At 37.7% G+C, this 24,669-nt stretch overlaps 1 protein-coding gene across 1 annotated transcript in view; it reads right to left on the bottom strand.

The window, feature by feature from the left end:
- Positions 1-24,669, bottom strand: part of LOC114648454 (filamin-A-interacting protein 1) — a 208,681-nt gene that overhangs the window by 6,330 nt on the left and 177,682 nt on the right.

The raw sequence follows: 24,669 nt of genomic DNA, 5'->3' as shown, positions 1-24,669 counted from the left end.
TCACTGCGTCACCATGTTTAATACATGCTTAAATTCCTTTCATCAAGAAAATGATATCAAGTATACATCTCAGCATTTAAATTATTCAGAGAACTGTAATATCATGAATGTAATGAATTCTGTGTCCTGTCAGAGGAAAAGAAAGCCCATTTAAGAAGCACGTAGTGATTCACACACAGAGCACATAGAAGAACACATACAAAACAAAGCATTTAACATGCTACTTTAGTTACGATGGGATTTGAGAAACTAGTAAATTAAATGATTTTAAGATGAAGTTTATGATGTTCTACTTTAATGACAAAATAAACTACGTGATTAAAGTGGAAATTTCGAGATTAAAGTTGACATTTCAAGCTTTTTTCCCACTGTGTCCCTATTTTTTTTTTCTTTTCTCTGTACCCTAATAAGCTTCCATATGACACTCAGACGGTGAGCTACGACTCGCCTTTTCACTGTGACTTTGATATCTGACAACTTCTTTTTTATTTCGGGCACTGTGCGACTTTGTGAACTTGAGCTTTCAAGTTTCTCTGACACTCTATGTCACTCAATCAACTTCCTTTTGTTGTTTATACTACTGTTTAAACCAACAAATAGTATGTTTTTCCTTGCCTCACTGAAATCCCCCTGTGCTTTTGCCATTGCCTTTTCACAGAATACTGAGTTTAAGGGCTATTTATATTGATTTGCATATTCAAAGAGGCATAATTCTGGGAGGAGTTGGGGAGTGGCAGCAGGCGTGTGTATGTGCTTTACTTTTAATGCTGACCGGGATTTATGTAGCAGAAGAATGTGGAAGTTGGCGTACGTGCAGATTTATGCAACTAGATTTTTTTGTGCATACGAACATTTCCGCTTTTGTCCATACAACCATGTTTTAGTGTGAATTCTACGTAGGCCGTTATGTATGAGGCCCCAGGTGATTGAAATCATGCTTTGGTATAAAAGCTGCCTACAAGATAGGACTAGCCCTTTAGGAGCAAAGATGGGTCAAGGATCACCAATTTTCCCACAAATTTCTGAGAAAATCATTCAAATGTTTAAAAACAATGTTTCTCAAAGACATATTGGAATTGATTTAGCCATTTTACCTTCAAAATACATAATATAATTAAAATATTTTAGGAATCTGGAAAAATTCAGTGTATAAAGGGCAAGGGCACAATCCTAAGATGACTGCCATAATCTACATTCCCTCAGACAACACCGGATCAAGAACCGTCATTCATCAATAAGTGATATAACCACATGGACGCAGGAGTGCTTTGGCAAACCTTTACCAAGTAATACAATACTTTACTGTGCAAAACGTAAGTAGTATATTATCAGTGTCCAGTGTGAAGGCATCTGGGATGGACCATCACATAGTGGAAGTGTATATTGCAGTCAACAGATAAGGACCATGCAGACTGTAACTTGCTGCAAGTCCAGAAGCCAGCATCTGTGATGATATGAGGTTGTATCAGTATCCTGGGTGAAGCTAACTTGCATTTCTAAGAAGGTACCATTAATGCTGAAAAGTACATACAGATTTTGGAACAACATATGCTGCCCTCAAGACAACATCTCTTCCATGGACACCCATGCATATTTCAGTAAGACAATGCAAATCCATATTCTGTGCACATTACAACTGAATGACTGCATAGGAAGAGGGTGTGGCCACTCGACTGGCCTACCTGCATTCCTGACCTGTACCCTATTAAGAATGTGCGGCACATTTTGAAATGCAAAATGCGACAATGAAAAGCCCGTACTGTTGCATATGTTAGGACTTGTTTGCAAGACAAAAGGGAGAAAATTACACCTGAAACACTAAATAAATTGAAGTCTTCAGTACATAACATTTATGTATTAAGAGGTGTGAGAAGGAAAGGCAATTTTACAAAGTGAAAAATTCTTTACTGTTCACACGTTTTTGGGAATAGGTTTCAAGTATCTAAATCATAATAAGTGTTTATATTTGAAAAAGCAATAAAATTCATTAGCTGTACCATCAAATAATGAGCCATTATACAGTATAGTTTATAGGTCAAAGATCATTTACAATCATTTGATAATCACAGGTTTTTGTTTTTATTTTCATTTTGCCCACCGTCCCAACTTTTTTCAAGTTGGGTTTGTTTAAACTAACATTCAAAAAAATAGGAAAGCATCAGGTGTTCACACTTATACATACACAGTATCTTGTCATGCAGTACATGAGAGCCAGGAGAGTGTCCCAAGAGTACTGGTATGGGGAAAGACTAGGGAGGAGAGGAGTTGAAGGATGAAACACAACCACTAGCATTGTTTATGTTACATTTAGAGTGAAAGAGAAAACCTCCGGATGACAAATGAGATCACTTCCTTTTGTAGTGCCCTGTTATTTCCAGTAGTATTTAAATTGCTGCCTTTCTGGAAGTTTCAGAAACATGTAAATACCAAAATGTCAACATAAATACAGCAGAAAAGTTATGTCCAGTGTCCACTGCTATACTGATCCAAATTTAGTACACATCCTTCAAGTGATATGTTTTGAAACAGTCACCATCACACAGCCCAATGATGCAATCTGGACAGTAGAAACATGTTTCATTGCACACTTGTCTTATATTTTTTTCAGTTGCTCACAGATAACAGAGTAAAATGTCAGTGCCTGACCGGCACAATCGATGCACCTCTTGTGTTATTGAAGGCTACAACAGCACAAGGTTTAGTGACTTCCAAATCTCCCCTGATATGAACATTAACAGTTGCTATATTGTGAATAGTACTTAGGGAGCTAATATCTATCTTATCCTTGCACTTAATCCCAATTATTTTGCCTTTTTGTCACACAGCTACTGTCACACCATGGTGAACCTTCACATGACTGAATTAACCCGGCATATCACAGCGGTTTGGTTGTACAGTGCTGTATCATGCATCAAGTCACATCATTATCATTACTGCTCGAATCGAGAAAAGGTTCAATTTCATTTTGGTATAAAACTGAATTTACAGCTTTTTGTTTGCCATTTTGTTTTTCGTTGGTGGCTTTACCTACTCTTGGATGTTGGTGAGTTACCATAGAGTTATCATAAAGTGGCAGAAAGCATAGAAATACTCTTTTTTTTGCAGCAGCAGCAGTATGATGTTTTAGTGGAATACTGTTCTGAGATTTATTTGGGCTTAACATTATAAAGTGTATCATTATATGTCACACTGAGTTAATGGCTAAGGAGGTAAAAAAGTACAATTATCAGCACAGATGAGCTATCTCCATTGATGGAGGACATTGAAATTTCTTTTTCACAAGTTTTTCTTTTTTTTTCGTTATTTCAAACAGCTATTAAATGTCTGGAGCCTGGAGCCCCAAGCCTTTTCTTGTTCTTTATTCTTATAGTCAAACTGAATGGAGAAATCCTTAAAGGTGGCCCCAGTTCTTTTGCAAGTGAGCGGATGCAGTTCTTAGTTGCTGGTAAAGTATAGAATACTACAGCAGAAAGAACTGACTTTTAACAAAAGAATAAACAAGAGGAGTATGATACTGGTTAATAGCCTAATACATAATATTCTCAAACACAGTCCAATTAAGGGTTGTGTGGTTTGGAGCCTATTCCAGCAGCACTGGGTTCAAGGCAGGAACCACACTGGATGAGGCACCAGTTCATTTCAGGGCCTTCTCACATTCACATGGACCCATGCAGAATGATAGGGGGAAAACCAGACTACCTGCTGAGAAATTCATATAGACAGTGCCCATTGCAAACAGATAAGAAACAAACACAAGATTCAAATCAAGGATGATAGACCTGTGAAGTGCTCTTTTACTTGTGAAGGCCAAGAAAGCAGACTGATTTTCTGTTTGATACTCCAGAATTAATTTCCAAGTGAACTGAGTGAACTTTGTGTATGAAAAGCCTCTTAAAAATTGACTTAAAGGCAAGCTTAAAATATTCTTAGAAAAATCTGGCTATTATTTGAATGTAAATCTCTTTATTCCTGAATTTCTTTGTATGCTTATTAGTTTTCACATCTACTGTCATGAGATAGTGTCAGTTTTTGCAGAGTTGATTCAATCACAATTGTTTACTTCAGGAATACCAAAGAAACTACTTTGACTACACATATAAAAACAAAGCAAACATTTTGTCATCTTCTGTATGGAGTTAGCAAAGAAAAATAAGGCTTACTCTGTTGAAAAGTTCATTTTATATAATATCAACATTTGAGAACATTGTGCAGATTTTCATTACTCTGTCATTAAAACATGAAAATTAATGCAATGGCTCTAACAAGTAAGATCTGTCAATCACACTAAGACCACATAATCAACACATTTATTATTCTGATGGCATAAAAATCAATTTTCAGCTTTACATATTATCACTGTGCCACTGCTTCCCAAGGCCATGTCTATTAATAAAATGCATTGTGACTTAAATGATAAACACAGAGTGAGTTTTTTTTCTTCAACTCATAAAAGGTCAAAACAAACTAGGCTTGGAGTGCACGTCCAATGAAGGATACAGTCACTCACACTTTCAATAATCAACCTTATCAGCATATCTTTGGAAAGTGAGAAAAAATATACAGACAAAGAAAAAGCACAGAAACTCTAGACTTTTCCAGAAAAAACCCACAATAACATGGATAGAAATTGCCAACTCCGCGCAGACACTGAACAGACTAGGGCGTGAACATAGCTGACTGAAGCTGTATAACAGTGTTAACCATTAAACAACTGTGAGCACCTTTAAAATAAATTACCCAGTTTATTTACAGAAAGATATCTGACAGTCACATTTTCATGTTTTGGTCAGGTTTGCATTACACTGTGGTTACGGTGTAAATGAGTGTTTAAGTGGCTCGTGCTAAGTTAGCCGGTAGCTAGCCCTATGGCATACTACAAATATAATAAAGAAAAAATTAGTGTGTCTGAATAAATACTGCTTCTCTCAATAGAGAAGCTTAACAACAACCTTCTGGGAATAGCAGCCCACCAAAAACAGAATATTCAGTGATGCTCCTTTCCATTTAGTCCATGTAGTCTTTTCACAAAAGTTCAAAAAGTGGAGCAGACATCTAAAAACATCCACCAAATTCCAGACCTGCTCTTATATCCGATCTGGGCCCACTGGCAGCCTGATCTTAAACTCAAAAGGAAATAAGCCTAAGGATCTTAATTAATAATAGTCTCAAAATGTTCACAAAAATGGAGAGAAGGAAAAGTGTGAACCATCTGAACAAACACAAAACAAGGCATGTTCCATTAAAAGTAAAGATTTATTAAGGGGATTTCACAGGATCACAGGAGCTGGGGATCAAAATCAAATTAATCAAAACCACCATTCTCATTCAATGAACTGCAAGGCTCTGTTATGCCTGAAGGCCAGAAAAAGACCAGGAGATGAAACATAGTAAAACTAGAAACAAGTAAAGACCGTGATGACGAATCCTTTTGCACTTAAGACTAATCGATAATCACAAATCAAAGTTAGAGGGAAAACCGAAAATTCAGGAACCAGAAATCTAAGAAAGAAGTCTGTACTTTATTCAGCTGAGTTTCTTTTATGGAAGTCATGGATACAAATTAATCATCATGCCATTATTTAAGGAGCTGTGCTGATGATGTGAGACGTGGTGCTGTCTGAAATCACATTCCTTAGCAACTAGGAGCAGCATACCAAAATAAGAATGATAACATGGTGGCATCCATATGCAAAACAAAATAGTGCTGTGGCACTGTGAAATAAATAATCACTATGATTAGGAAACATTTTTCTGCATAGGTAACAGCACAGAAACATACTCAACATAAAGAAACCTTACTCAACCATACCCAACATAAAGAAACATATAATCCCATGTATACAATTATTTCTAAGACAAATCAGTTCTCAAAGTGAACATCTCCTAACAAAATCAAGTACAATCTACAAAGACTGCTACTATGCTGAAGCCGTAGACCACTCTAAAGCTTTGGCTTAAGTACTGCTAAGGGCTCTGTCTTCTTAGGTTCTACATACAGGAAGCAGAGAGATCTCAAACAATACTTCACAAAAACAAAATAACATAGAAAACATAAAATTAGTAAAATACAAAGAAAAAACATACCCAAAAACATATTGTAAAAAACTGTTTTAAATAACAAGACAAAAATTGAACCGAACAATAAAAAAAACATGTGCCAGCGAACAACCCTGAGATAGGAACCTAAGTGCATTGGTGCCACACGCTGTGATGTTCAGATATACATTTGTATACTTTGGCCTCAACTCATCTTTTAGTTGTCCATAATATAAGCAAGTGATCTATTTGCAACTGAACTTATGAAGGTCATATCTTTTCTTCAGGACATTTGACTATTGTTTGACATGTAAGGCCTATTTACTGAACTGTGTGGGCTTCCGTTTGTTTTTAACAAAACTTTGAACACTCCCAGTGCTCAGTGTCTGCAACATAGACACTGCTGTGTATGGTGCGTCTCAGAGCAAACATCTTTATTGGAACTGGCAGCCTTCCTATTGACAATGATTTTGGGGATTCAAATGACTTTGTATTTTGTATTATTGTTATTTTTTTATTTCAACCTCATGTTCAAGTTTAAATTTATTGCCACATCTACAGAGTACAGTGAAATTTTTAATTGATCAGCTTGCAACACAACCTAAGACTCTTATGCAGATATTACAAGTCAAGTGTGAACCTTTCTGTGAAACCTTCAGAGACTCCCTTTCATAAATAGAAGTTAAGAAATTGAACTGACAGTGACCATCAAAAGTAAAGAACTGTTTCTATTGGTGATGTTATGCTCACTGCCTTTTTGTGTTTGTGTTGCACTCCAGTTTCTTGAAATACATCAAATACAAAGATCTCGTAGTATGTCTATACGTAATGTCAATAATGTTTGTTCAATGTCTGTAGGTGTTGCATTCATTGGACATTTTTCTCATATACAGTATTTAAAAAAATACCTGAAGTAGAATTTCCCTCTTCAAACCGTGAGGACATCACTAACTACAATGCTTGACCTTTTTTGGGGGTGGTCCTTGATGTCTGGTTCCAGGTTGCAAATTAATAGAAAGGACTGCGCATTTCAAAAGAGGGAGAGAAAAGGAGGCATCAGAAAAGACTGGGATTTAACATAACTAATGATGCAGATCAACAGATCATTACTTTTCATCCAGTTACACATGGCAGTAAAGTGTTTTGGACCCATGGCTGTCGGCCTGCTATCTAGACTCACCAGTGAGACTGTGTTGGTTCATATTTCGGAATAGTCCGGTATGAACAGTGTTCTGGTTTCCTTTCATTACTTGGATTTTTGGCTTCCATCCATTTTTCTGTCTCTGCAGTTATCATGTTGTCATATTGGACTTTGTGTGTATGTGGATGTTTGTTTGTTGTTTTGTAATTATCTGTGTTTCATTGATAAGACAAGGGAGGTCAGCATCCATTTTGTGCTTTGCTTTTCTATCACCATAAATATCTGCATTTAAATTGGGATCCGAGAAATCAGGGTGTGTGTAACATTTCATCTTTTCTGACATATTAATTTTACATTTACTTAACTTTTATTGTTGATTTATTTATCTGCTTTGGTCTGTTGACTGGAGAGCTTGAGTAGAGGGTGAGTAAAAAATTGAAAGGTAACTACGGTTTGGTGTGACTGAGTTTGGACTTCACACCATCACAGCTGGAGTGTGTAACTTGCCACCATTTGAGCAAGAGTGTGGTTATTACAGTCTTATAATCCTTCCAGTGCTACCCAACTTCAACGTGGCCAGACACGCTGTTGCTGCGTCTTTATCCATATTATAGTAGCCAAGACCTTCCACTAGAGGACAGCTTTCAAGATACGTGATGTTCATGCTACCCATTCATTAACACAGAGAGAAGCACTCAGTTTACCAGCATGAACTTTTGGTGTACATTTGTATCTGTAACAATTGCACATTTACTTTAAAGGTTGATGGTGTTCACTTGAGGATGATCACTGAGTGCCTATTGCCCTGCTGTTTACTGCTGCCATTGGTTTTCAGTCTGTTTTCCTTTATATGCTGTTTGCACATGTGTGGCTTAAAGTTAAATTCACACCAAGATAGGACAAAGTTGAGGCTAACCTCTTGACGTGGTCACTTGCTCTGGAGATACTTAACTGTACCCTGCTGTGCTTGGATCTTATCCTGCTGCCAGACACACCCTTACTGGATACTGTATTTGTCGGTGTTCTGCTAGAGACCCACTTTTGCAGTGCCCATCTCCTTCATCACAAAGGGGTGAATGACCATGGAAAATTCTGAAGGTGCTAAAGTTATTTGCTTACCTTTAAGCGGCATTGTCTTGCTGTAATACATTTTTTGTGTTCACCCAACTGCATGAATGAAGTACACACTGTTCATAAAGCTTAACTCAATATTCTTTATGAAATCTATAGTAGGGTGGGACAATAACACTTCAATTCAAGTTTGCTGAGAGGTAAAACAGCACCTTTCAGTCCTGGTAAGCACCAGTGCATATTCATGGTAAGCTTTATGATGTACCTCATTAATGTCTATACTGTGATTTGTTGTTGGGATCTTTTGTAACACAAAAATGCTTGCTACATTACTCTAAAATCTTGACAGCTAATTTTTAAATTTCTGAATGGGTACAAAAAGGTAGAAAAATAAGAAATTACAGCAGGCTTAATTAAGATTAGGTAAAAGCCCAGCAATGGACTAGTGCCTTGTTCATGGCTGGTTTCTGTGTTTTGCCCATTACGGCAGGGATACTTATTATTATTAATTATTAATTAATTAATTAATTAATTATTAATTAGGGATTACTCTGGCCACTTTAGACTCTCTTGGGTATGAGAATGTTAGGTTATGTTATGCCATGAGTCCACTTAATCATGGAGGTCTGTTGAAGAGAAGGATGCAGCCATGGAGTTCTCCTAGGACTGTAGTTGAGAAACTGTTTTGGATACCAGAAAGAAGTGGGAGAAATTCCTGAAGTCCGATATGTTGGACTTTTTGGCCTGGATGTAAATGGTACACTATGTGCAATGCAAATCAAACATTACACATATGTCAGGATGTAACATCCTCAGTATAAGGTATTGTGGTAATACTACCAATTACAAAAAACAGCAGAATACATTTAAAACAAATAAACTGAAACATTTGTTAAGAAACAATGAAACATTTCAGCTATACAGCTACAAACAGTGCATGATGGTCTTCTGAATATATTCAATTAAACATATGAAGCTAGTTTTTAACAGGGAACTAAATCTGAAAAAAGCGTCCAGTCCTTAACATTCAATGAAGTGTTAATCAACTGATGAGTTTTGGAATTTGCTTTTCATCTTCAGGGCCAGGAAGACAATCAGACATCTTTCAACAACAATAAATGAAATTATCTACAAATGTAAATTACAGTAAATTCTTATCTGAGGTACTTACAGTGTCAAGAAAATAATTCACCAGATATCCTGAATGTATCATCAGTCCTAAATTGCTGATGGAATTGTGGCTTATGTGCTATTCATTCCCTGATAAATTAAGACAACCTGATCACATTACTCACTTACGATCAATTAAATACCTTAAGGCATGTGAGACCATTTTTCCAAATTACTGTCATACTATCACACCTTGATCCATACTTAAACATCCTTTGACTACCCCAAACTAAGATCCAGATCACATTATCAGATCCCAATAAGCTTCAATATGAAAAAACATATATCATAAAGTGATGCAAACAGTTATAAAAGTTAAAAAACCATTAACATACCACTACATCTGAAACATATTCGCAAAGGAAGGCTTGATTGGATTTTAAGAACTGGACACTTTTTTCAGATTCATTTCTATTCGAAATTCTAGCTTCATGTTTAATTTGATATATATGGAAAATCATTTTGCACTTGTATGACCAATAAGAAGCCTGAGAGCTCAGTACTGGACTCTATATAGATGAAATGTTTTGTCTGTTTTGTTGGTTCTTGACAATATGTTTCAGTTTGCTCATTTTGAATATGAGGAGAAGTCAAGCTAAAGTTAGAAAATGTGATTTATTAGAAAATGGAATGAACCTTAACAAAACTGATTTCTTAATGTAGTCTCCACCTTTCTCAATGCACTTGCACCACCTGCCTGGAAGTGCCTGAATTCCAGCAAAAAAATGATGGTGGTAATGTTATCATATTATAGGGATGTTTTCTCAGCAGCAGGGACTGACAAATATATCAGGATAAATGAAAAGAGGAATGAAGCACAATGCAAATGCGCCTTTTGCTAGAAAAGTAGGGAAGAAATGTTTATTTCTACAAACTGGTTTGAAATGAAAAAAAAACTGATATCCTTGAGTGGTCAAGTCACAGATCTGTACCTACATTTATCAAGCATCTCAGAATTATTCAGAGGAATTGCCAAACGTCTAATTAGAACAAGAATTTGTAATACCCCAAAGTAAACATGACATGAAACATGAGAAGTGGTTATGAAGCATCCTAAACACACTTCTATGTAAGAGGAGAAGGCCATGTTTGAGAATTAGTGGTGTCACAATTTTATGAGACTCCCACCTGCAGCATGGTACTCATGATGATGTTTTGTAGTTTTTTGATACTAACACAAAGGCTTCACCACAAATACTAATAAAAATAATAGTAATATTCAAAGTAGAAGAAGGAGACAAACATAATAAGGTAGTATACTGCACTAAGCTGCATGTAATTGTTGTCATTTTGCAACAACATCAAGAATAATACTGCTACAAGTACCAAAATGGAAAGACCAAGACACACACTGAATGTGAGTAAAGCCCAATAACGGGCACATGTATTTAACAATGAAAGATCCACAGCTGTATTTTCCGAAGAATTACCTTCCTGCTGTTGTGGCTTTGGGGAACACCTTGTAAAATAACAGTTACCAAAACTAGCCACGGTTATTCTGGCGCTGTTTCTTATGTCGCATTCATTCAGTCACTGTTACTGATCATCTTCCAGAGTTTTGTGTTGTGCCTCCCTCCATGATTTCCCCCCTTACCATCCGCAAGTCCTTTTTTATAAAGTGCCCCAGGAGTCTCCGCCTACCTTCTTGAACCTTCCTGGGGTTGTAAAGTGTAACACAAATGTTCCAGGGGTTCATGGAATGCAGCGCTCAGTACACCTGTATGACATTTTACTGTCAATCACCCATCAAACCACACCTACCTTCAGGGAAATATGCTGGCTACTACAATGCAGTTTGCACCCATGAGCACCTGTGTGTTGATACTGTGATATTACTTGTGGTTCACATACTCATGTTCACTCACACTTGGGGCAGTGATCTTTATGTAAGTGTATTCAATCACAACAGCCACTCCAAGAAAACCAGCAATTTGAATGAGTGGAGCTTGGCTTAGCATTAGCTCACATGGAGTATTAATGCATGTTGTAAGGGCATCCAAAGTTTGGTGCAAGATTCAAGAAAGGATTTGTTGTGACATACCCAAATTATTGTTATTGTAATGCTGTAGTTTTTCCGTGGTCAAAAAACGTAATGCTACCAACACAAAGATTTTGGCTAACAGAGCCTGGCTTGTTCATGTAGATGGAGCGAACACATGGTGTATAAGATTTTTTTACAAATATTAGTCCATCTCTGTCAAATCAGTATCTTTTTATGAGCACATTGTTGTTCAGTGTTTCAAAATCATTTCGCCTTTCCCAGGATATGCATGCTGATCTCTGCCTGACCGCTATGTGTTGGCAGCTTCAAGTGAATCAGTACAGCTCATGAGCTCTCCTACATCCTTGTGACATTTGGTGTAGTTTCCAAAATTAAAACACTGATAAAATTCTATTTCTCATACTACTAAGTGTAGGACCAAATTTGCATCACTCTGACATTTTTGAGCCAGCTAGGACTGCTTTCCTGCTCTGTGACACTTGATAAATGTGAGCACAGATCTTAACATCATCAACATTTAGTGACAAGATCTCAAAATTTCTGTCCATCAGCATTCCTCAAACAACATTAGGATATATGGGTAAATACTATTGCATCACAATGTGCATAGTCAATAGAGAATTATCCAAAAACACTATTAGCTGATATAACTGCCATATACTGTGCCATGCAGGTTGTAATTAAAGTGATGAATAATTAGAAATAAATACATTTAATTTGTATGTATATTATTTTAGCATTTTCTTTCTTTTGGGAAGGTTCTACATTATGTTTAAAAGACACATGACACAAACTTTCTTAAATAGTGTTGGGACAAAATTAATTTTCAAGGCACTTAAAATATAAATAATGAATTCCATTCATCCATGATCACTTAAATAATATATTTAAATAGTATAAATAATAATAATTAATATATACTATATTTAAAATGTAAATAAAACACAGAAAATGATACACAATATGTGAAAGGGGTTGTTGAAATATGCGACCTATTATTTGTATTAAATTAATTGAGGGCACACTAAGTGTATATTATGACATTTGCAAGTTTAATGTGGAGCTTACCAAGGCTGAGAAACACACAATGGTTTAGGCATATTTTTGGAGTGTCTTACCCCATGACGCATCATCTCATGTAGGGAAGTCTTTAAGAGTAGAATGCCACTGGGAGCCATCACCCTTTGTTAGATTTAGAACTTTCAGAAGTAACATGTGCCTTTCCACTGAAGAAGAAGTGGTTATAAAATTAGACCCTTCTGGAGGAAATATCTGACCTTGGAACCACTCAAAATGGACTGTTAACTCTTAAATCAATGTTGCTGACACCAACAAAAAAGAAGAAATTTGTCATCGAGTGATTACTGAGCTGTGCAATGATATCTGGGGAGAATGGAGGCACAGAGGTGAGCAGATATAGGGTTCTGTTTTCAAATCCAGTGTACTGTACATTTTTCCATGTGCCCATAGGTTTTTTTTCTTTTTGGTTAGGTTAGGGTTAGGGTTAGTTTTTCATTCCAGTTTTTCTTCCAAATCCCAAAAGATGTGTATATAAGGCTCATTAGAGATTTCAGTTTAGCCCTATAAGACTGTGGGTGTACATGAGTGTGAGAGTTCCCTGGGACTCTGTCCATGTTTTGGTTCCTAGCTTGTGCCAAATCCTATCAGGATAGGCTCTGGCCACCACAACCCTGAACTGGCTTGCTTTAGCTTGAGAATATCATAAATGTATAAGTGTCATAGTTGTCACATGTATAGAGTACTGTGAAATTTGCTAAGTAATATGCAACATGCTGCTACTGTTTGGCGCAATGATTAGTGATATAACAACCTTATATCTCAAAACATCTATTATTATTTTGAATTTATATTAGTATTTATCATCTCTTGATTATAAACATTCTTCTTTTATGCTATTTCCTTTCCTAATCCTATTTCTACTGGAATGCTAAAAACAAACATAAGGAAATCACTTGAATGCTTATATCATCTCTTCTACTTTTGAGTCATTCTTGAGGTCTGGAAGCTTTCCAGCTTTCTTTTTTCTTTTTCATTATTATGTGGCCAAAATTTGTTGATAGAAAAATAGCAGGCAGCTTTGAGTTGCCCTCATAGAGCACCTACGAGAATGGTCATAATATTCCCGTAAACACATATGGTACTGTATTTGATTAAACAAATCTGGATCACTGCTCTTTCTGTCCAAAATGTGACCAGCCTGTTCCTATAATTTTGTTAACAGTCTTGTCAGCGATTAAAAAGTTCCATGACTAAATGCAGTCAAGGGGGTTTGCTTGCTATTCAATACTTGCATTTATTTCATTGTTTTTTCCAAGACAGAATGGTGATTTGAAATTTCAAAAATAAAGGCAAACTGGTGTTGATTTTCTGTGTCTTACTGGAAACCTATTTGCTGCTATCTTTATATTACATCAAACAGCTTTTTAAAACATCTATCCATTTTCAGGACCTGCTGCTGTCTGGCAAAGCCAGCTGGCAGTTTATCCAGAATTCAGAATTTGGTTGTAATAGCTTGCTGTAATAGTGAGGCTGATGTAATATGGAACTAGTTGGATCATTGTTTTGAAGTGTTAATGTATGTGCATGCAGTCCCACTATTAAATCAGTAAGTAGTGTTTTTCCGTAAATGCCGTGCATTACTTACATGTCGGTTAGGTTAAACTGGCCAAGTATGACTGAGTGTGGGTGTGTGCATGTGTGAGTAGGGTACACCTACACTGTAAGTCCAAGAATATGCAGACATCGATCTAAATGACTGAGTTCAGGTGGGTCAGCTTAACCCATTGCTAACCGGAGCATAAAATCAAGCAAAAAGCCTTGCAATTACTATTGAGAAACATTGGCAGTACAATAGGTCATACTGAAGAGCTCAATGACTTTAAATAAGGCACTGTCATAGAACACCAGCTTTGACACAAGTTAGTACATAAAATTTCTCCTCTGTTAGATCTTATATTTTTTTAATTGGAAGTGTCCAGGAGCAACAACAGCTCAGCCACAGTTGATAGACCATTCAGGCTCACAGAGCAGGGCCGCCAAGTTCTAAAATGCATAAAACTAGCCTATCCTCTGTTGTGTTGCTCACAACAGAGTTCTAAACTGCCTCTTCAAGTAACATCAGCACAAGAACTGTGCATTGGAGATAGATTTACTTAGCTGAGCAGCTGCATCCAAGCTTAAGATGCACAATGTTCAGGGCTGTCTTAACACATGGGCATGGTGGGCAGTTGCCCAGGAGCCCCACAAGAATAGGGTCCCCATGCTAATCTATGTATGTTGTGACTTGCTGAGTGGTAGTGTAGGTAGAGGCCCCAGTGCACTGCTTTGCCCGGGGGCTTATAATATTGTTAAGACGGCCCTGACAATACTAAGCATTGGCTGGATTGGTGTAAAGCACACTACTATTGGAATCTGGAGCAGTGGAAACATGTTCTCTGGAGTGATGGATCACAGTTCACTATCTGGCAATCTGATGGACTGTTTTTGTCAGATGCCAAGGAGAACATTACCTTCCAGACTGCATTGTGCCTACTGTAAAGTTTGGTGGAGGAGGGATAATCATCTGTGCTGTTTCTCAGGGTTTGAACTGGGCCCCTTAGTTCCAGTGGAGGGTAATGTTAATGCTTCAGCATACAAAGACATTTTAGATGATTTTGTGTTTCCAACATTGTGGCAACAGTTTGTGGAAGGCCCTTTTCTGTTCCAGTGAGACTGCTCCCTTGTCTATGAAGACATGGAGGAATTCGAGTGGCCTACACAGAACCCTGACCTCGACCTTATTAAAGACCCTTGGGATGAATTGGAATGCTGATTGCAAGCTAGGTTTTCCTGTCCAACATCAGTGTCTTACCTCACAAATGCTCAAGGGCTGCATGGGCATTGTGGTTTTTTGTTGGGCAGCCCTGTTGGAGTCCTTGGTTAACACTAGGGGTTTCTGCTGGAGGCAGACTTCCTATCATGGGGATGTTCCACCTGACCCAGAAGAACTTTCTGGGTGCACTGTGACAGAACCAGAAGCATTCCCAGGTCCAATATAAAGGAAGCTGTTTCGTTTCACCCGGGGAGTGAGAATTGGGAGAGTAGTCAGATAAAGCTCATCTCAGTGGAGAGGAGGAAGGGAAACTCATATAACTGGAAGCGTGGAATACATGAAGTTATTTGTGTCAATAAATCTCTTTATTGGAATCTGAAACTCTATCTGTGCTGTTGTTTCTGGGGTTTGAGGTGCTGCAACACACCCTTGTGGGTCACAACAATTATTACATTTCTGGCTGTGTTTGTCTTCCTGGCATGAGTGGCAAACAGAATGGCTCCCTGTTAAATTGGGGCTTTAAGGAAATGAACAATTGAAATTTGAGTTTTTTAGGACTTTTTCTGTTAAGAAACATTAAAATCACTACATTTCTTACATACATGTGAGGATTTAGATTTTGTGTTGGTACCTTCCATGTGATTAAATTTGGCTCATAAAGATATGAAGCAAAAAACAAGTAATAGAATTTGAGCTAGGAGCTTTGTCTGAACAACTTCTATGCTTTTCAAAAACATTTTGAATCAAATGATTAACAAAAAATTGCAAGCAGACCTTCTCTACATGAGGTTTTCACACCTTTTTGACCTCCCATGCTTTCCCTTCTTTTGAGCATTCATGTTTAAATGACCAGTGCAAGGAAACAAGAGTAGGCAGTTGTTTCCAAGCAATTCAAGAACCAGGGACACGCATCAAAGCAAAGCAATAAGAACAAAAATAGTAAAGTCATTAAATTAATATACAAAACTATTTGCCCCCTTCCTGATTTCTTATTCTTTTGCATGTTTGTCACACAAAATGTTTCTGATCATCAAACACATTTAACCATTAGTCAAATATAACACAAGTAAACACAAAATGCAGTTTTTAAATGATGGTTTTTATTATTTAGGGAGAAAAAAAAATCCAAACCTACATGGCCCTGTGTGAAAAAGTAATTGCCCCCTTGTTAAAAAATAACCTAACTGTGGTGTATCACACCTGAGTTCAATTTCCGTAGCCACCCCCAGGCCTGATTACTGCCACACCTGTTTCAATCAAGAAATCACTTAAATAGGAGCTGCCTGACACAGAGAAGTAGACCAAAAGCACCTCAAAAGCTAGACATCATGCCAAGATCCAAAGAAATTCAGGAACAAATGAGAACAGAAGTAACTGAGATCTATCAGTCTGGTAAAGGTTATAAAGCCATTTCTAAAGCTTTGGGACTCCAGCGAACCACAGTGAGAGCCATTATCCACAAATGGCAAAAACATGGAACAGTGGTGAACCTTCCCAGGAGTGGCCGGCCGACCAAAATTACCTCAAGAGCGCAGAGACGACTCATCCGAGAGGTCACAAAAGACCCCAGGACAACGTCTAAAGAACTGCAGGCCTCACTTGCCTCAATTAAGGTCAGTGTTCACGACTCCACCATAAGAAAGAGACTGGGCAAAAACGGCCTGCATGGCAGATTTCCAAGACGCAAACCACTGTTAAGCAAAAAGAACATTAGGGCTCGTCTCAATTTTGCTAAGAAACATCTCAATGATTGCCAAGACTTTTGGGAAAATACCTTGTGGACCGATGAGTCAAAAGTTTAACTTTTTGGAAGGCAAATGTCCCGTTACATCTGGCGTAAAAGGAACACAGCATTTCAGAAAAAGATCATTATACCAACAGTAAAATATGGTGGTGGTAGTGTGATGGTCTGGGGTTGTTTTGCTGCTTCAGGACCTGGAAGGCTTGCTGTGATAGATGGAACCATGAATTCTACTGTCTACCAAAAAATCCTGAAGGAGAATGTCCGGCCATGTGTTCGTCAACTCAAGCTGAAGCGATCTTGGGTGCTGCAACAGGACAATGACCCAAAACACACCAGCAAATCCACCTCTGAATGGCTGAAGAAAAACAAAATGAAGACTTTGGAGTGGCCTAGTCAAAGTCCTGACCTGAATCCAATTGAGATGCTATGGCATGACCTTAAAAAGGCGGTTCATGCTAGAAAACCCTCAAATAAAGCTGAATTACAACAATTTTGCAAAGATGAGTGGGCCAAAATTCCTCCAGAGCGCTGTAAAAGACTCATTGCAAGTTATCGCAAACGCTTGATTGCAGTTATTGCTGCTAAGGGTGGCCCAACCAGTTATTAGGTTCAGGGGGCAATTACTTTTTCACACAGGGCCATGTAAGTTTGGATTTTTTTTTCTCCCTAAATAATCAAAACCACCATTTACAAACTGCATTTTGTGTTTACTTGTGTTATCCATATTACTAACCGAGAATGCTAAACCGGATGATGGACGCAGGCACATCCGGCCATGGGCCGTAGCTGCAAAAAGACGTACTGCGCAGGCGCAAGAAAGGGCGGACGGGATACACACCAAGAGGGGGATTTAACAAGCCCCTGGAACACAAAAAAAAAGAACACAAAACCACCCCACACACCCTACAAGCAACAGACGGGACACACACAAAGAGGGGGATTCAACAAGCCCCTGGAACACAAAACGAAAGAAGACGCTCGCTCAACAACAATCCTCACCCACACACCCCCCCCCAATCAATAAGAAGTGACACCCAAAGCCACATATCTAAAGGAAACGTCCATATTAAACATACGTCATCTCAAAACCTTCACACTAGGCAGCATAGGTGGATCTCATTAAAATAAAGCACTATTAACCGTTCAACTGGAGAAAAGGCTCCATATTAACAGTGAGTGCTATCCTCCTTAATACTTATCCATATTTCGCACGCTGAGGAACAAACAAGTCATGCATACACGGTCACGGGTACAAAACTATTCGGATTGGATAACGGAACCAAACACACGAACACGAATGAAACAAAAAGAATACACGGCGGCGCATACAATGCGCTTCGGAAAATACGTGAGAAAAAATGTCTCGGATCAAAAAACGCAAAGCTCAAGTAACCCCGTTACAGAGACGTGCCCAAATGAACAGACACATTGAACGTAGATGCATACAGCCCGCGTCTCAAAGTGCTGCATCGAAACAAGCACGATTTCAAAAGAAAGAGCTCGCGTCTCAGACATACAAAAAAGGGAGCAAAGCAACGCGCATATGACCGGCCAGAAAACAAGCAAGCAGGACTCAAAAAGCAGAAAGCTCAACTGACCGACATACAAAAACGGACAAGGCTCGATACAAACAATGCACGACGTAGAGTGAAACGGACTTTGCGCAAAGCGGAGGCGGATCAATTAAAACTCAAAAATAGCGCGTCACAAATACTGGACATGCAACAACGCGGCACTCAAACACCACAAGCAAAACATGCCCGTCACAGACATCAACGCCAGACGTCTGCTAAACTCTTACGCCAGTTGGCTGACAACGCTTTCAATAATGAGTCCACTATTGAGGAAAATTCATTGGGATTAATGAATGTCATTTGCAATCATTGTCATTCACTTAACTTCACAGAAGAAACAACTGGCAATACAAATAATGAATTTACACGTTGTTGTCAAAAGGGGCAGATTAGACTGCCTCCTTTACATTCATATCCTGAATATCTACAGAAGCTTCTAACTAAGGATGTGCCTGAAAGTAAAAACTTTATGAACTACATTAGATCCTACAATAGTTCATTTGCTTTTGCATCTACCAGAGAACATAACAGGACACCAAAAGGCAATGGCCCATACTGCTTTCGCATATGTGGTTAACACAACGCACTATATTATGTCCAAAAAATATTAATGTTAATCACATTATTAACCAGGTCATTTCATTACTTCCTGGAGAGACACGGCTCTTTCTAAGCTCTGACAAAGTTGACTCTAATGACGACAATGAACATCTGAATTTCCCATTAGAATATTTGAACACTATTAACCCGGACGGATGACCACAACACAACCTTACCCTTAAAAACGGAACAATAATCATGCTATTAAGAAACCTTAACACTAAACAGGGTTTATACAATGGCACACGGTTAGTCGTCAACACCATAACACATGATGTTATTCAAGCAACAGTTCTTTCAGATTCACATGCTAACAATACTGTTCTCATTCTTGGAATTGACCTTACGAGTTCTGACCTAGAATTACCTTTTACATTGAAACACCGACAGTTCCCCATTAAACCTGCATTTGCCATGACCAGCAACAAATCACAAGGACAAACCATGCACAAGGTTGGCATCTACCTCTCTGAACCCGTTTTTGGACATGCACAACTTTATTTTGCCTTCTCATGTGTTCGACGTTCATCTCACATTAAAGTTAAAATTAAAAATGATCCATGCCAAGGAAGACTCATTCAAAGACAAGACACCATCTTTACTACTAATGTTGTATACAGAGAAATATTCCAATAAAACATTACTCTATGCCAAACACTCTATTTTGTATTTATATAGGCATCATCCAAACCTGCACACTATTCTATATCTAATTCATACATCTCACTCTTTATCATGCCACAACGCCAGGGGTTGGCGAGCGAAGCGAGCAGGGGGCGGAGCCCCCTAGTATTTGACTAATGGTTAAATGTGCTTGATGATCAGAAACATTTTGTGTGACAAACATGCAAAAGAATAAGAAATCAGGAAGGGGGCAAATAGTTTTTCACACCACTGTACATGAACAAGTACAATAAGGACAAACATCTTGGGCTAAACTTCCATATAATGTGTAATTATAGCAAAGTTTGAGAAACAATAAACAAGGAAATCAACTCAGTAATACCTAGAAATAATTCTAAGGATCATGTCTGAATACCTAAGAATTTAAGGAAGTGACCAAGGTAATTGTGGTTTCCAGGCAATGCTAAGCGAGAGGTGGGGCTAACAGCTTATTTGGAAATGAGTTACAATAAAAGTATCATTTTGCTAGTGTGAAGAAATGTTGCTGTAAATAGGAATAACCAAATACTAATTCAAAAAGCCATAATTCACTTTACAGATACTTACTTTCTTCAAGAGCGGTGGTATGGTGTTAGTGAAGATTACACTAGTATGTACTCACTCAGGATTTTTATTTGTTGATATATACAACATCAATTTCATTTTTTGTGCCACGTGGCAGCTAGGTACATAAAGGCATGTTTCACATGACACATTATCATCCCCAGATGGTGGAAAAGGCTTGTTCTGTAAAAGATAACAGCAAAAATGGAGATGGAGACGAAGAGTTTAGCAAAAGGTCTGTTATAAAACAGGCAGAGAGTCGATACCAAAAGGTAAAAATGATTGTGAAGTGAAAGCTAAAATGTTTACTATAAGGCAGAGCCAAAAACAAAGCAAAAAGGAGTCAACACTGAATAAGTCAAAATTACATAAGAAGTATAATTAATTATCTGAGTTTTAGTTTTCTCCTGTCATAGCCTATACTGTGCTGCCATGTCTAATGCTCTCAGCTGCCTGACAGTCATGTGACCAGCCATCTTCACTGCAATTATTCACAACATGACAGTGCCTATAACAAAAACATGACAAAATGTCAGTGCTCATTATGGCATCATGAACATTCAAAATGATTAATAAAATAAGTAAATAAGAAAAAAATTCCAAGGTCTGCTAATAAGAAAATGACAAAAAATTACGACACCAATGGGATAGCAGCCATGTTTTAAAAGATTACACATTGCAGATCAAAGAGACTCCAGACTTTGTGAAAATAAGAGGAAGAATTTGTGAGAGACGTCATGTTTGAGCAAAATTAGTTTGTTTAAAATCTGGTGTTGACTTAGCTTTTGTTTTATAGCTTCAAGCATATCCTTGCTCTGTGAACACAGGGTATTGATCTTTGCTTCTAGCGTACTGGCTGCTGCTTTATCCAACTATACAATAATAAGATCTTTAAAACATTCTAGGTATCTGCCACTCTCCTTAGAATCCATCTGTTAAGATTTCTACTGACATTTCTTCCTGGGTGAAACAATGGTGTAGTGGTTAGTGCGGCTGCGTCTTGGCTTCAGCATCCTGGAATAGTAATCTTGTGCTTACTCACTGTTTATATGAGTTTGCATGTTCTCCCCATGTCAGAGTTGGTTTTTCTCTAAGTACTTCAGTTTTCTCTCTCACATCACAAAGATATGTGTGTTAGTTGAATTGACAATTGTACAGTGGCACCATGTTAGTATGGGTATGATTGTGAATTAGCTTAGCAGTTGACTTGCTCGCAGACCAGGGCAAGTTCCTGCGTTGCACAGTATGCTGCTAGGATAGGTTCTGATTTACCATAACCAAGAAGAAAATTAAGTGGGTTAAAGAATAATGTTATTTTCTTAATGTGGGAAATGCAGCAGACTATATTGTTGTTTTTTTGGAGAATTCTACAGTCACTTGCTTTTGTGTATAGCACTGAGTTGACATAATAAAACCTATGGCCAGTAAGCATTGGTCAGTTGGATTTGTTTTCCGGTATATAGTCTCGGATTTTATACTTCTCACATTAATTGTGTTATAATTACTGCTCATTTATTTTTGAGATGGGGTGTCTATGTTTGCAAAGTATTACAGCACAGAAAACATTACATGCTTTTGAGTTTTCTTGCTGGGGTAATTGGTGATTTCCTCCGAATTTATAATTTATCCTCATCACTTCTGCTTTATCTTAATACAGCTTGCTTCATACGTAGTGTAATATTCTTTACTTGGTGAATTCCTTTAGGCTTTATTTTTACTTTGGGAAATTTTATCTTTAGCCAAGTCAGAAGTTTTCTTTTTAATTTTCTTTCTTTATATCATTCTAGTGCATATTTGAGAGGGGATTTGTTGTCTGTCTTAATAAAATAATATTTATGTATTTAATAAGCTTCTGTAAAAAGCCAAATTTCTCCTGGGGAACACTTAAAGTGCTATCTATCTATCTATCTATCTATCTATCTATCTATCTATCTATCTATCTATCTATCTATCTATCTATCTATCTATCTATCTATCTATCTATCTATCTATCTATCTATCATGGCCACCAGGGGGTGCTCCAGCTCCCCAAACATCCAACACAAAGGCTCAGACACCAGTACTGCACTCAACCAGAGAATTTTTATTCATGGAAAACCCTTATTTGCAAATGTTTCCCACAACACCAAGCACAATACAGATGGCACACAATAATGCTCTGTCTTCTTAAGTCTATCTTTCCCTCTCTCTGCCTCCTCCGCTCCTCCACCAAGCTTTGTCCTCCTCCTCCCAACTCTGGCTCCTCGAGTTGAGGCAGGCAGCTGCTTTTATATGATACCCAGAAATACAGTACTTCCAGTGTTCTAAAGCCTTGGCCTGCGAGCTTTTCTGGGTAAGGCAGAAGCCTCATGAAGTAGGGCTTGCTAGTCCCCACAGCACTCCCTGGCAGCACTCATGGAACCCAAAAGAGCTGAGTAGAAGAACTCCAGTTCCCATGATGCCCCTTGGGAATCTGTGGTGCTGCTGCAACTCAGGGGGGCTGCCATCCAGCGATCCAGGGGAGACAATGCTTTGTGCACACTATCTCCCCCAGTCCTTCCACACTGAGGGTGTTCTGGCTGGGTAAGGATCAATTTAGAATCATCAATTAACCTAACATTTTAAGTATGTGGAGGAAACCCAAAGCACCAAAAAAAAAATATATATATATACAGTATATATGCAGACATAGGGAGAATGTACCAATTCCACAAAAGCAATTATCAGATATGAAATTAAACATGTAGTAAGTGCTGTGCTGGAAAAGGTGAATATATTAAAAAAATTATGAGAAAAATGCTATGAGATGAAAGACAAAAAAGGAGAGGCAAACACATCATTTAAGACAGTGATTCTTAACATGCAGTTCTCTAGTCACTCTTCATGGGTCACAAGGTTTAGTTTAAAAAAAAAAGCGCCATTACACCCTACTCTTCGATATTGTATACGTGTATGAGTGGGCTTATAGATTACCATAGTTATGTAAACTGCTTTTAAATGTCATAGGGAAATGTTGCCTAGGGTCATCACTGATCAAAAATAGATAACACTTTGTACAGAGGTTTAAAACCACTGGTTTTAGACAGCCACAAGTTCATCGACTTTGAAGCAAGTAACTAGCGAGTAATTCTAAAATGCTGAACAAAATTCAAAAGTCAAAGGGCTTAGAAAAATGGTTAAAGATACCAGAAACACAACACAAAATAACACAAAATAAGGTTGAGGTAATAGGGTTTGAAGTTTTTGAACTTATCCAAAGACTTAACTATTGAATGTATTGCAGAGCCATCTTAAATAACTGACACATGATGACATAATTTGTCATAAGAGGAAACCACATGCTAGCAAATGGCAACTTTGGCAAATAAGCACAAAATGGTGGCGAACACATTGAAAACTCGACTCAAAATGGAGACATGGTGTTAAAAACATAGAGTAGGAAATTTGACAAATGACACAAGACCATTCCATCCATTATGTTGAATTGTTCAGCAAATAGCTAGGTTGTCCTAATATCTGATCCAGATAATTTTTAAAAGTTGTCAAGATTTATGTTTTTTAATAATAAAAGAAACTCAATACATGAAAAAAGTAAATATTAAGACACAAAAATGGGCAGAAATTATTCATAGTGAAAAAATAATAGGAATCATGACCAATTCAAAGTTGGGATACTGGATCCATGAGTCAGCAATGCTATTCACTGTCTCCGGATGTGAATTGACTTTGATTTGTTGTCTCACTACAGTTGGCTCACACACCACATTATTTTACTCACACACCTATGCTTCCATTTTTTAGTCATGACACTTGATTGCTGGTTTGAAAGTCATTAAGTTGCAATGAGCGTTAAGTCAGAATATAACTGTAAAAAAAGTTTTACACCCCTTAGGTCAGGGGTCCGGTCCTGGAGGGCCCCAGTGGCTGTGGGTTTTCGTTGTAACCCTTTTCTTAATTAGTGACCTGTTTTTGCTTCTAATTAACTTCTTTTGAATTAATTTTATTTGACTTGCTCTTGAAGAATCAGACCCCTTAATTGTTTCTTTTTCCTTAATTTGCAGCCAAACAATAATGAGATAGAAAATGAACCAAAATATGATCTGCAAAACATGACCAACATTGTCGATCATGCAATATCTGTAAATAAGAAAGGTGAAGGTCTCAGGAATGTTGATCTGCTCAGGTCCCCAAAACATTTTACCAGTGCTCTTCAAAAAGAGAAAATCAGCAATTTCAGAAATGCATGCTGTTGCACAATGAGAAGAGCAACAAGCCATGGAATTAAAGAACTGG

The sequence above is a fragment of the Erpetoichthys calabaricus genome, chromosome 3 (assembly GCF_900747795.2).
Source record: "Erpetoichthys calabaricus chromosome 3, fErpCal1.3, whole genome shotgun sequence".
Taxonomy (NCBI): Eukaryota; Metazoa; Chordata; class Cladistia; order Polypteriformes; family Polypteridae; genus Erpetoichthys; species Erpetoichthys calabaricus.
Note: the sequence above shows the minus strand (reverse complement) of the source record. Positions and strands in the feature narration are given on the sequence as shown.